This window comes from Papio anubis, chromosome 17 (genome assembly GCF_008728515.1).
Source record: "Papio anubis isolate 15944 chromosome 17, Panubis1.0, whole genome shotgun sequence".
Lineage (NCBI taxonomy): Eukaryota > Metazoa > Chordata > Mammalia > Primates > Cercopithecidae > Papio > Papio anubis.
The window spans coordinates 28208660-28220979 of record NC_044992.1 but is presented as its reverse complement, the minus strand read 5'-3'; the positions used below and the strand labels follow the sequence as shown (position 1 = coordinate 28220979).

General features: G+C 41.2%; 1 protein-coding gene and 2 pseudogenes across 1 annotated transcript in view; 2 read left to right on the top strand and 1 right to left on the bottom strand.

Moving 5' to 3' along the window:
• SLFN12L (schlafen family member 12 like) overlaps nucleotides 1-12320 on the top strand; it is a 59897-nt gene that overhangs the window by 5782 nt on the left and 41795 nt on the right. The window lies entirely within an intron of this gene.
• On the bottom strand, nucleotides 4882-6227 carry LOC103878734 (annotated as a pseudogene).
• On the top strand, nucleotides 6211-11174 carry LOC103878736 (annotated as a pseudogene).

Here is a 12320-nt window from a genome sequence, read left to right as displayed (position 1 = left end):
TCCTGCCTCAGCCTCCCGAGTAGCTGGGACTACAGGCACCCACCACCATGCCCGGCTAATTTTTTTGTATTTTTAGTAGAGACGGGGTTTCATCGTGTTAACCAGGGTGGTCTTACTCTCCTGCCCATGTGATCCGCCCGCCTCGGCCTCGCAAAGTGCTGGGATTACAGGCGTGAGTCACCACGCCCGGCCGTGTTTTCTTTTCTTGGTTGCATTATTAGTTATTATTTAAATTCTCAGTCTTGTGTTTTTTTTTCTTTTTTTCGTTTAATTTAATTTTATTATTATTTTTTTTGAGACAGAGTCTCGCTCTGTCACCCAGGCTGGAGTGCAGTGGCGCAATCTCCGCTCAATGCAAGCTCCACTCCCGGGTTCACGCCATTCTCCTGCCTCAGCCTCCCGAGTAGCTGGGACTACAGGCACCCACCACCTAGCCCGGCTAGTTTTTTGTATTTTTTAGTGGAGACGGGGTTTCACCGTGTTAGCCCATGTTGGGATGGTCTCGATCTCCTGACCTCGTGATCCACCCGTCTCGGCCTCCCAAAGTGCTGGGATTACATCAAATTTCTTAATACATATTTTGATGGAAACAAATCTTTCTCAGGTATTACTTTAGAGGAATAAATCTACTAGAGTTTTCTGTGTATTGATTTTTTTCTTTAGGTCTTAAAGGGAGAAGAAAAGATGAGCAATTATTGAGGTTTCTATTTCATACAAAATAATTCAGACTTTTCTATTTCTATTTCTATTATTTTCTATTTCATACAAAATAATTTTAGATATAGAAGAGAGTTGCCAGACCGGACCCGGTGGCTCACACCTATAATGCTAGCACTTTGGGAGGCCGAGGTGAGTAGATCACCTGAGGTCAGGATTTCACGAGGATCCTGGCCAACATGATGAAACCCCGTCTCTACTAAAAATAAATAAATAAATAAATAAATAAATAAATAAATATTAGCCAGGCATGGTGGTGGGCACCTGTAATTCCAGCTACTTGGGAGGCTAAGGCAGGAGACTCACTGGAACCTGGGAGATGGAGGTTGCAGTGAACCGAGATCGCTCCACTGCACTCCAGCCTGGGCAACAAGAGCGAAACTCTATCTCAAAAATAAATAAATAAATAAATAAAATAAAAGAAGAGAGCTGCCAATATGAAAATTTTATCCAAGGAAACCAATGGCATGCTATACTTGAAAGAATATGTCCATAGGAATAAACATTAAAACTTTAAAGCTTATATGTCACAAATGGCACTTTGCATAAATAATCTGACAAGGTTGTTTTAATGGTCATAAAATATAGAAGAAGACAGTTGTAAGTTTTATTACAAGGAGCATATCAGACATATGAGTAAGATTGTGAAAGATTTCACCTTCTACATAATTTCCTGCTTAGAAGTCTATTTCCTTTTCACACCTGCATCAACCACCATTTTATTTGTTCATTTTTTAAAAAAATAAAGATGCTAGTGAAAAAAATAAAGACATTAGTGAGTTGTCTAAAAAGATGGAAAACCAGACAAAAAAGCAAAACAAGGAAAAACAAAACTTTTAATCTTATTAATTAATCAAATAAATTGCTTTCTGATTTTTCAATTTCCTCCTGCCCTTACACTTATTATTCCCTTTATTTTGTATTCCTCTGTTATCTAGTTCTTTTTCTAAGTTCTGTAAATGTTGATACAATTCACTCTACTTTTATCTTTCTCTTTAACCAATATAGGCATTTGGGGCTATGGATTTTTCTCCACATATGTTTAAGCCATGTCATGGCAATTTGATGTGACCTAAACCATTTGTCCCCAGCAGGCAGATTCTTTGTATCTCTCACAGCACTGTGTTTAGTGTGAGCTTTCATTGAATGTTTCCTGCACGACTGAATCAAATAATGAAATGTTTTCATGGCATGCACAAATGCATAGTCAAGCAAAAGAGAAAGTGACTGTGCAGGTTGTGGCACAATTCCGTGAGTCTTAAGAGCCCCCTTCTCACTACAGCACGGCTAAGTTTTATTGATTTGCACAACCACTCTCAAATACAAGTTCTTTGAAATAAAAAAGACTAAGAATCATTGATCTTCCTTTTACTTCATTTGTCAGATTTACCACCTCCCTTGACCATCTTCATTTCCCCCACTATCCACCTAAGAATGTATAGTCCAAAAGTTTAACTTCTCTCTTCTTTCTATTTTCTTTCTTTCTTTCTTTCCTTCTTTCTTTCTTTCTTTCTTTCTTTCTTTCTTTCTTTCTTTCTTTCTTTCTTTCTTTCTTTCTTTCTCTTTCTTTCTTTCTTTCTATCTTTCTTTCTTTCTTTCTTTCTTTCTTTCTTTCTTTCTTTCTTTCTCTTTCTTTCTTTTCTTTCTTTCTTTCCTTTCTTTCTCTCTCTCTCTCTCTCCTTCTTTCTTCTCTCTCTCTCTCTCTCCCTCCTACCCCTCCCCTCCCTCCCTCCTTCCTTCCCTCCCTTCCTTCCTTCTTTCTTTTTTTTGAAAAAGAGCGGGAGTCTTGCTCTGTCACCACGCTGGAGTGCAGTGGCGCAATCTTGGCTCACTGCAACCTCCACCTCCCGGGTTCAAGTGATTCTCCTGAGTCAGCCTCCCGAGTAGCTGGGACTACAGGAGCTTGCCACCATGCCCGGCTAATTTTTTGTATTTTTAGTAGAGACGGTGTTTCACCATGTTGGCCAGGATAGTCTTGATCTCTTGACCTCGTGATCCACCTGCCTTGGCCTCCCAAAGAGTTTAACTACTTTCTTACCAATATTCTAAGTGCCTATGTCCCACTCCCCTTCAAATTTTTTTGGAGGTAAAGGTTTTTAAAAAATTTTAAATAACATTAATATTTATTGCTTTATTTGAATATTGTATTGAAAGCCCAAGCATTCAGTTTATACACAGAAATTATACAATGATATACCACTTCACAAAGGCAGTGAACACATTACATTCTACAAAATCTACTTTACAGAAATTTTAAAACTCTAAATATCAAAAGGTACAGCTGAAGAAACAGGTATAAATTTGGCAGCCAGTAATTTTGACAGGGAAGTTGCAGCTTCCATGACTTTAAATATGTAAATTTGAAAATATTGAATTTAGAGTAATCATTGTGCTTTGTGTTGATCTGAAAAATATAACACTGGCTGTCAAAGAAGCATGGTCAAAAATATTTAATTCACCTCAAAATGTCATACAAATTATGGTGGTTTCTATGCACCCCTAAAGCTTCAGTCATTTAGTTCAGGTACATACTAAAGTAATATGTTAATTCTTCCAGTACAGTGGTGTTTCATACCATTGACATTTGCATACACTAGAATAATTTAGAAAGACATGTGTAATATTCACGATGTTCAGAAAGCAAGCAAAAGATCAAGGAACCTGCTTGGTTCTTCTGACACGGTCTCATATCAGCTTCATAAACATTCATTCTACAAAATAGTAAGCTGGGCCGGGCGCGGTGGCTCAAGCCTGTAATCCCAGCACTTTGGGAGGCCGAGACGGGCGGATCACGAGGTCAGGAGATCAAGACCATCCTGGCTAACCCGGTGAAACCCCGTCTCTACTAAAAAATACAAAAAACTAGCCGGGCTAGGTGGCGGGCGCCTGTAGTCCCAGCTACTCGGGAGGCTGAGGCAGGAGAATGGCGAGAACCCGCGAGGCGGAGCTTGCAGTGAGCTGAGATCCGGCCACTACACTCCAGCCTGGATGACAGAGCGAGACTCCGTCTCAAAAACAAAACAAAACAAAACAAAAAACAAACAAACAAACAAAATAGTTAGCTAACATTTGAACACAATTTCCAAGATAAAGCATATTTTCTCATAAATAATGAAGTCTTTTTCTCAGGCACCTCAGAAGTATACAAAAGAATTTGAGTTTGAACAGCTTTCTTGGAATGTGTTTAACACATTCCATTCAACAGACTCAAGATTTCCAGGGTTTCACAAGGGCCAGATTTTTTTTTTTTTGAGACAGAGTCTTGCTCTGTCGCCCAGGCTGAAGTGCAGTGGCACCATCTTGGCTCACTGCAAGCTCCATCTCCTGAGTTCACGCCGTTCTCCTGCCTCAGCCTCCCGAGTAGCTGGGACTACAGGTGTCTGCCACCACGCCCAGCTAATTTTTTTTATTTTTCATAGAGACGGGGTTTCACTGTATTAGCCAGGATGGTCTCGATCTCCTGACCTCATGATCAGCCCGCCTTGGCCTCCCAAAGTGCTGGGATTACAGCATAAGGACCAGATTTTATTTCAGTTACTCAGAAGAGAAAGAAAATGTCTTCTGAAAGAGGTGAACTCAATCATTACCAATAGAAAAAGTAGTATCCACTGTTTTCATCTCTTATAGAAACAGAAAAATATAACATTCCCCCCTTAGATCAATTATATATATACATATAATGTATGTACATATGACTTAAAGTTCCATTGTATGTAGCCAAACAATAAAATCTGGAAACCAGCATGAAACCCTATAATTCACATGTTAAAATGTTGAAACTATGACCAAAATATGAAAACTGCTAGAGCTATCAGAAAGAGACAAAAAGCTTCTTGCATATGTATAAACTAAATGTGATAATCTCAAAAAAGTTTTCAAAATTATAATTACCTTCCAGTTTCAAAACTTTAATCCTAAATTTAAAAAAAATCTATACACAAACCACTGATTTGCCCAGACCAAGAAAAGAAAGAAAGAAAGAAAGAAAGAAAGAAAGAAAGAAAGAAAGAAAGAAAGAAAGAAAGAAGGAAAGAAAGAAAGAAAAGTCAGTGGGAAGGTAAGCGGACCCAGAGGAGCTGATGTTCACAGTTCTTACATGTACAACTCTTTCAGGAATTATCCATAAAGTACTTCATTTTACAACCTGCTTCTTTTGTAAAACTAAAGGTCCACTTTATTCCATAAAAGTTTTATATAGTGTTAAAACCAGAACTGTATGTAAAATACTGCATCTAAATGTTTCTAAATAGTTAGTCTTGTTCCATTGGTTCATCAGTAACTTCTGTGGCTTCGTCATCATTTTCCATGGATGATTCTGAAAGAATCTCCCCAGTTTTACTGGAATTGGATCCTACTAATTCTTCTGTTTCACGGCAGTCAGAAGAACCACTACTTTCAAGGCCTTCATTTTCACTACCTTCCGAATGTAGTAAATCTTTCTCAGCTTGAGACACATCAGATTCCTCCATTTGATCATTTTCCTCAGAAGTCTCTTCGTTCACAGTTAAGGCATCATCAGATTCTTTTTCTTGATTTTTTTCTTTCTGGGATCATTTGTCTTGATGACATAAAAGACTCTTCTTCCTCTTCATCCTCTTCTTCATCCTCTTCTGTACAGTGCTGCTGGGTACAAGGGCTTTCTTTGTCTTTATCCTGAGATGATGATGCTTCTGTTTTTTCTACCATAACTGAAGAAATTTCGCTGGAAGTCGTTTGACTGGCTGTTTCTCCGACTTCACCTTCTTTGTCAAACTTGAGTCTTTTTACCTCATGCCCCTCAGCTTCCACAGCATATTCATCTGGATGTTTATTTTTCAAAGGGCTCACTGAGGAAACTTCTGATTCAGATGTCAAAGAGTCACTGTGATTTTTCTCCTCATTTTACTGCAAACTTGCCTCTTTGCTGTCTGTGCTCTCAGGCAAGCCATTTCTTGTCACGGGGGCTGACAAAGAAATCTTTGATCGATTAAGTGGCCTGGGTGTCCCAGGCCCATTTATATTAGACCTCTCAGTATAGCTTGGTGAATTTCCAGGAAACATAACACCATTCATTCGATTTAAACTATTGGAATTGTTTTTCTCTGAAGAAGGATAAACACAGCTAATAACCATCACATTCTTTTCTACTCCTCTAAGAAATTTGTCTGTTCCTGTATAGTTTCTCCTTGGATCTGTTAACAATTCACACAGTCGCTGAACAGTAAAAGGGATACCATTAAATCCAGCGACAATTTTCAGTATTCTTTCCTTCATTTTGTCAAAGGCAATATATTGGACATTAGGGTTGGGAGGACCTCTTGGCTCAGGAGCTGAAGTTCTGAAATCATCCATCACTTTCTCCAGTTTGAAAATAAAATAGCCTTTAAATTGGGACCCCTAAATCATTGTTTTTCCAGTCTTGGCTACGTGACAAACTGATCCAGGACAGGACAAACTTCCTTTCCCCGCCTCTTCTCAAAATCTCTCAGCGCCTCCTGGAGCCTCTCGACGTCCATGGCTTCCGGCGTCCCTCACAATCTCCGCCTCCCTCCGCGGGTCTCTCGGGACCGGAACGCCTCCCCCGACCCCCGACGCCCTCCGCCTCCCTCGCACACACTAGGCACGCAGGTGACGGGGGAGGGGGCGGGGGAACGAAGGGAGCCGGGGAAGCGTGCGAGAGAGGGAGACCCACAGAGCGCAGAGCGAGCACCTCCCCAAGCCGCCACCACCAACCCTCCCTTTTATTTTTTTAATGTTATGAATTATTTCAAACTTACAAAGAATTAAAGAGAACAATGTAATAAACACCAATGTGTCTGCCACCCAAATTTAATAGATGAGGTCAGTTTGATAACTTATGGAAACTTTAAAAATATGCACAAAAGTAGAGAGAATGGGATAGTGAATTCCCACTTATCCCACTTATACTTATTAGTGAATTACCCACTTTCAATAATCATTGATATTTTGCCAATAAGTGATATCACTTATTGGCAAATTTTAACCCTTTCTCCCTATTTCTATCTAGCCAGTCACAGCACCATTTCTAAATATCTCCCAGATGTGCTCAATTCTTTTCATCCCCACTGCTACCACTCAGGCCCCGGCCACCATCATACTCACAGGATTACTGCAGAACCTCCCTACTGGTTTCCTCCTCTTTAATTGGTTCTCCACCCTGGATTAATAATGTGCCTCTACCCCTTAAAAAATTAGAATACGGTAAAATTAACTTTTTTGATGTACAGTTCTATGAGTTTTAACACTTTTTTTCTTTTTCTTTTCTTTTCTTTTTTTTTTTTTTTTTTTTTTTTTTTTTTGAGACAGAGTCTCACTCTGTCACCCAGGATGGAGTGCAGTGGCACGATCTCGGCTCACTGCAACCTCCACCTCCCAGGATCAAGTGATTCTCCTGCCTCAGCCTCCTGGGTAGCTGGGACTACAGGCACGCGCCACCACGCTTGGCTAATTTTCGTATTTTCAGTAGAGATGGTGTTTCACCATGTTGATCAGGCTGATCTCCAACTCCTGACCTTGTGAGAGGTCCGCCTGCCTCGGCCTCCCAAAGTGCTGTGATTACAGGCGTGAGCCGCTGCACCTGGCCCTAACACATTTTTTAGAGCTGTTAAGTCTTGCGATGTTGTCAGGATACAGAACAGTTCTATAACCATAAATAACTTATTTGTGCTACTCCTTTGTAATCGTATCCTCCCCCTTCTCATAACCCTTGGCAACCGCAGGTCTGTTTTTCGTCCATCACGTGTTTTTAAAAAACTTCTGTGTGTTCATGCCACTCCCATCCTTAAAACTCTTCTTTGGTTTTCCACTTTTGTAAGTAGTGGCCCTTTTCTAATTCCCTAGCCTCCTCTTTCACCATCTGTCACGTCACCACCCGCCCCCTATTGCTCTTTTTTTTTCTTGAGACAGTGTCTCACTCTGTCACCCAGTCTGGAGTGCGGTGGCACAGTCTCAGCTTACTGCAACCTCTACCTTTCGGGTTCAAGCGATTCTCCTGCCCCAGCCTCCCGAGTAGCTGGGATTACAGAAGCCCACTACCACACCTGGCTAATTTTTTATATTTTTAGTAGAAACAGGGTTTTGCCATGTTGGCCAGGCTGGTCTCTAACTCCTGACCTCAGGTGATCTGCCTGCCTCAGCCTCCCAAAGTGCTGGGATTACAGATGTGAGCCACCGTGCCTGGCCCCCCATCACTCTTAAGTTCTGGCCGGACTGAGCATTTCCCTCCCTCCCTCCCTTCTCTCTCTCTCTCCTTTCCTTTTCTTTCTTTCTTTTCTCTCTTTCTTTCCTTCCTTCCTTTCTTTCCTTCCTTCCTCTTTTTCTTTCTTTCTTTCTTTCTTTCTTTCTTTCTTTCTTTCTTTCTTTCTTTCTTTCTTTCTTTCTTTCTTTCTTTCTTTCTTTTTCTTTCTTTCTTTCTTTCTTTTCTTTCTTTCTTTCTTCTTTTCTTTCTTTCTTTTCTTTCCTTCTTTCTTTCTTTTTCTTTCTTTCTCTCCTTCCTTCCTTCCTTCCTTCCTTCCTTCCTTCCTTCCTTCCTTCTTTTCCTTCCTTCCTTCTTTCTTTCTTTCCTCTTTCTTCTCTGTCTGTCTGTCGTTCTTTTCTGTTAAGACAGGGTCTTTCTCTGTCACCTAGACTGGAATGCAGTGGTGCAATCACAGGCTCACATGATCCTCCCGCCTCAGCCTCCTGAGTAGCTGGGACTACAGATGTTCACCACCACTCCTGACTAATTTTTTAATTTTTACTTTTTAGAGATGGAGTCTTATTATGTTGTCCAGGCTAGTCTCAAACTCCTTGGCTCAAATGATCCTCCTGCCTTGGCCTCCCAAAGTGCTAGGATTGAAGGCGAGAGCCATTGCACTGGCCTGAGTATTTCTTTATTGCTTTAATACACTATTTTCTTTGCTGATTTCAGGCCTTCTCACATACTATTCACTCTGATTTCATTGCTTTAATTCCTTCTCCTAATCATCGATTCCTTTACTGGGCTAATTTAGATCTTAGCTTAGATGCCTTTTTCTCCTGGAAGGTTTCCGTATTCATATTAGGTTGATGGTTGCTACTAAGTGCTTCCCCTTTCAGAGTACTTATTGTGCATTACTACAGTTGTTTTATTCAACCGTATTTCCTCCAGACTATAAGCTCTGAGAGGTGGGGGGTATGTCCACCCTTGATTTGCTGCTGAATCTCCAGCCCCCAGCACTTAGCAGGAACTCAGTAAATATTTTTGCATAAATTAATAAATGCATTTTGTGTTTACCTACAGTCTACTTCTTTTTTTTTTTTTTTGAGAGAAAGTTTCCGTCTGTTGCCCAGGCTGGAGTGTACTGGCATGATGTTGGCTCACTGCAACCTCCACCTCCCAGGTTCAAGCAATTCTCCTGCCTCAGCCTCCCAAGTAGCTGGGATTACAGGCGCCCACCACCACGCCCAGCTAATTCACCACGCCTGGCTAATTTTTGTATTTTTAGTAGAGACGAGGTTTCACCCTGTTGGCCAGGCTGGTCTCGAACTCCTGACCTCAAGTGATCTGCCTGCCTTGGCCTCCCAAAGTGCTAGTATTACAGGTGTGAGCCACTGTGCCCAGCCAAAATCTACCAGGCTGCAGTGCAGTGGCGCGATCTCAGCTCACTGTAATCTTCTCCTCCTTGGTTCAAGCAATTCTCCTCCTCAGCCTCCTGAGTAGCTAGGACTACAGGCGCCCACCACCACGCCCAGCTAATTTTTGTATTTTTCTTGGAGACAGGGTTTTACCATGTTGGCCAGGCTGGTCTTGAACTCCTGACCTCAAGTGATCTGCCTGCCTTGGCCTCACAAAGTGCTGGAATTATAGGTGTGAGCCACAACGCCTAGCTGAGATTCGTGTTTTAATCGTTTTATTTGCGGAATGAACATAAATCATCTTTGATGGTAGAATTATCTTACCCAGGCTTATTCATCCATGTAGGAGAAATGACTGTTGGAGAAGTAAATAGTAAAAAATTGCAGAAAACTCAGAAAGACCAAGAAAGGGTGTGAGTTATATGGGTCGCATGAAGTTTCTTAAACTCAGGGGAAGGAGTGATTCAGATGGCCAAGAAAGATGAGTGTCTCATGGAGATGGGACTGGATTTAGTACAGTCTCTGAGAGAGCTTATTCAGTCTTCAGATTTGCAAGCCTTTGTCGAGCCCAAGCAACAAGGAAGGTCTTATAACATTTTTGTTAAACGTTGGAGTAGTGATCCTTTCCCGGAAGACAGTTCCTTCAAGCCCCACAGTTGCAGCCTGAGATCTTCACTATACTGTAGATCTGGGACCTCTGTGCTTTTCATGGATTCAAGAAAGGCGTTCTATTCCCTAAAAACCAAGAAAAGGAATGCAAAAATCTTGGGGAAAGAATCTTCTGGTAAAAGTCTCGAGGTTATACATCAAGACCTCAATAACTTGGATCCTGCTGACTCAGTTTTCTAAAAAGACCATCTGGTATATGGTGAAATCTTGCCGTTTCCTGTATTTCAATTTGTAGAGTTTAAACAGTTTTCTGCCAAAACTGCCCAAGAACATGTAAAAAACACAATTCCAGAGTATGTGTCTGCATTTGCAAACACTGGGGGAGGCTATCTTTTTATTGGAGTGCAAGACAATTTGGCAGTATCTATTGGAATTAAAAAATACATTTACCCTTTAGGACTTACATATAATTTTATATAATACACACACACACACACACACACACGCACACACATATGCCTGCATACATACCAAATATACAAGGTTATTCATAACAGCAAAAGATTGGGGGAAAAATCCTAAGTGTCCATCAATAGGGACTAGTTGAATATAATACGTCCATAAAATAGCATGTTAGATGTTAAAAAAAAAAAAAAAAGAATAAGGAAGTGCTTTGTGTATTGATATGGAAAGGTGTCCAACGTATATTGCTAAGTTATTCTCATGTCATGTAATTGTTCTTTGTTTGCCTGTGGCAAGCAGAAGATTTGTGTAATGGAGGGAGCCTCATACTGATCTGTAAGTGATGCAAGAATTCTGCTTCAGGACAGGTAGCTCTAAGGGTCTCTCAGTCCAAGACGGCTGAAAATTCACTGTCGAAAAAGTAGGTACTTACTGTATAAGAAAGGAGAAAATATTTGTTTGTATTTGAGTAAAGAAATTTTGGAAGCATAGGCAAGAAACTTTAAAAAAGCGTCTGTAGTAAGTGAGAAGGGTGAGACTGGGAAGGCAGGAAATGGGAAGATGGGAGTAGGAGTGCTTTGGTATTTGGCATGGATTATGTTCTAAAATTATTATTATTATTATATGAGACAGAATTTCGCTTTTGTCTCCCAGGCTGGAATGCAATGGCGCAATCTTGCACCAAAATTACAGGCCAAAGTACCTGTAATTCCTGCACTTTGGGAGGCCAAGGCGGGCAGATCACTTGAGGTCAGGAGTTTGAGATCAGCCTGGCCAACATGGTGAAACCCTGTCTCTATTAAAAATACAAAAATTAGCCAGGCATGGTGGCATATGCCTGTAATCCCAGCTATCCAGGTAGCTGAGACACAAGAATTGCTTGAACCCAGGAGGCAGAAGTTACACTGAGCCAAGATTGCATTACTGTGCTCCAGCCTGGGTGACAGAGTTCAAAAGAAAAGAATAGAGATGTTCTTAGTGCATTAATTGTTAGAATTGATTGGCAATAATTTGGCTTCAGATTCAACGTTGTCAGTGCTTCCCTTAGAAGAAGGATAATGACTGTCTCAAACAAATTTTGTCTATAACTGGGGTTATTGGTACTGAAGAAAGTCGGGGCCTGGGGTGGTAGGTCTGAATCAAGTAGCCCCAAAGACCTTCCTCTTTTTTTTTTTTTTTTGAGACAGAGTCTTACTCTAATCTTGTCTTCTTGCTTCATTTCATTAAGTTGATCTTTAATCTCTGATATCCTTTCTTTTGCTGGATCGATTCGGCTATTGATACTTGCGTATGCTTCACGAAGTTCTCGTGCTGTGTTTTTCAGCTCCGTCAGGTCATTTATGTTCTTCTCTAAACTGGCTATTCTAGTTAGCAATTCGTCTTACCTTTTTTCAAGTTCTTAGCTTCCTTGTGTTGGGTTAGAACATGCTCCTTTAGCTCGGAGGAGTTTGTTATTACCCACCTTCTGAAGCCTACGTCTGTCAATTCATCAAACTCATTCTCTGCCCAGTTTTCTTCTCTTGCTGGCGAGGAGTTGTGATCCTCTGGAGGAGAAGAGGCATTTTGGTTTTTGGAATTTTCAGGCTTTTTGCGCTGGTTTCTCCCCATCTTCATGGATTTATCTATCTTTTGTCTTTGATGTTGGTGACTTTTGGATGGGGTCACTGAGTGGATGTGTTGTTCCTTTCTGCTTGTTAGTTTTCCTTCTAACAGTCAGGCCTCTCTGCTGCAGGTCTGCTGGATTTTGCTGGAGGTCTACTCCAGACCCTGTTTGCCTGGGTGTCACCAGTGGGGGCTGCCTGTTCATTCCTTTGGAAACTTCATCCCAGAGGGGCACATGCCAGATGCCAGCCAGAGTTTTCCTGTATGAGGTTTTTGTTGGCCCCTACTGGGAGGTGTCTCCCAGTCAGGATACACAGCGGCCAGGGAGGCCATCC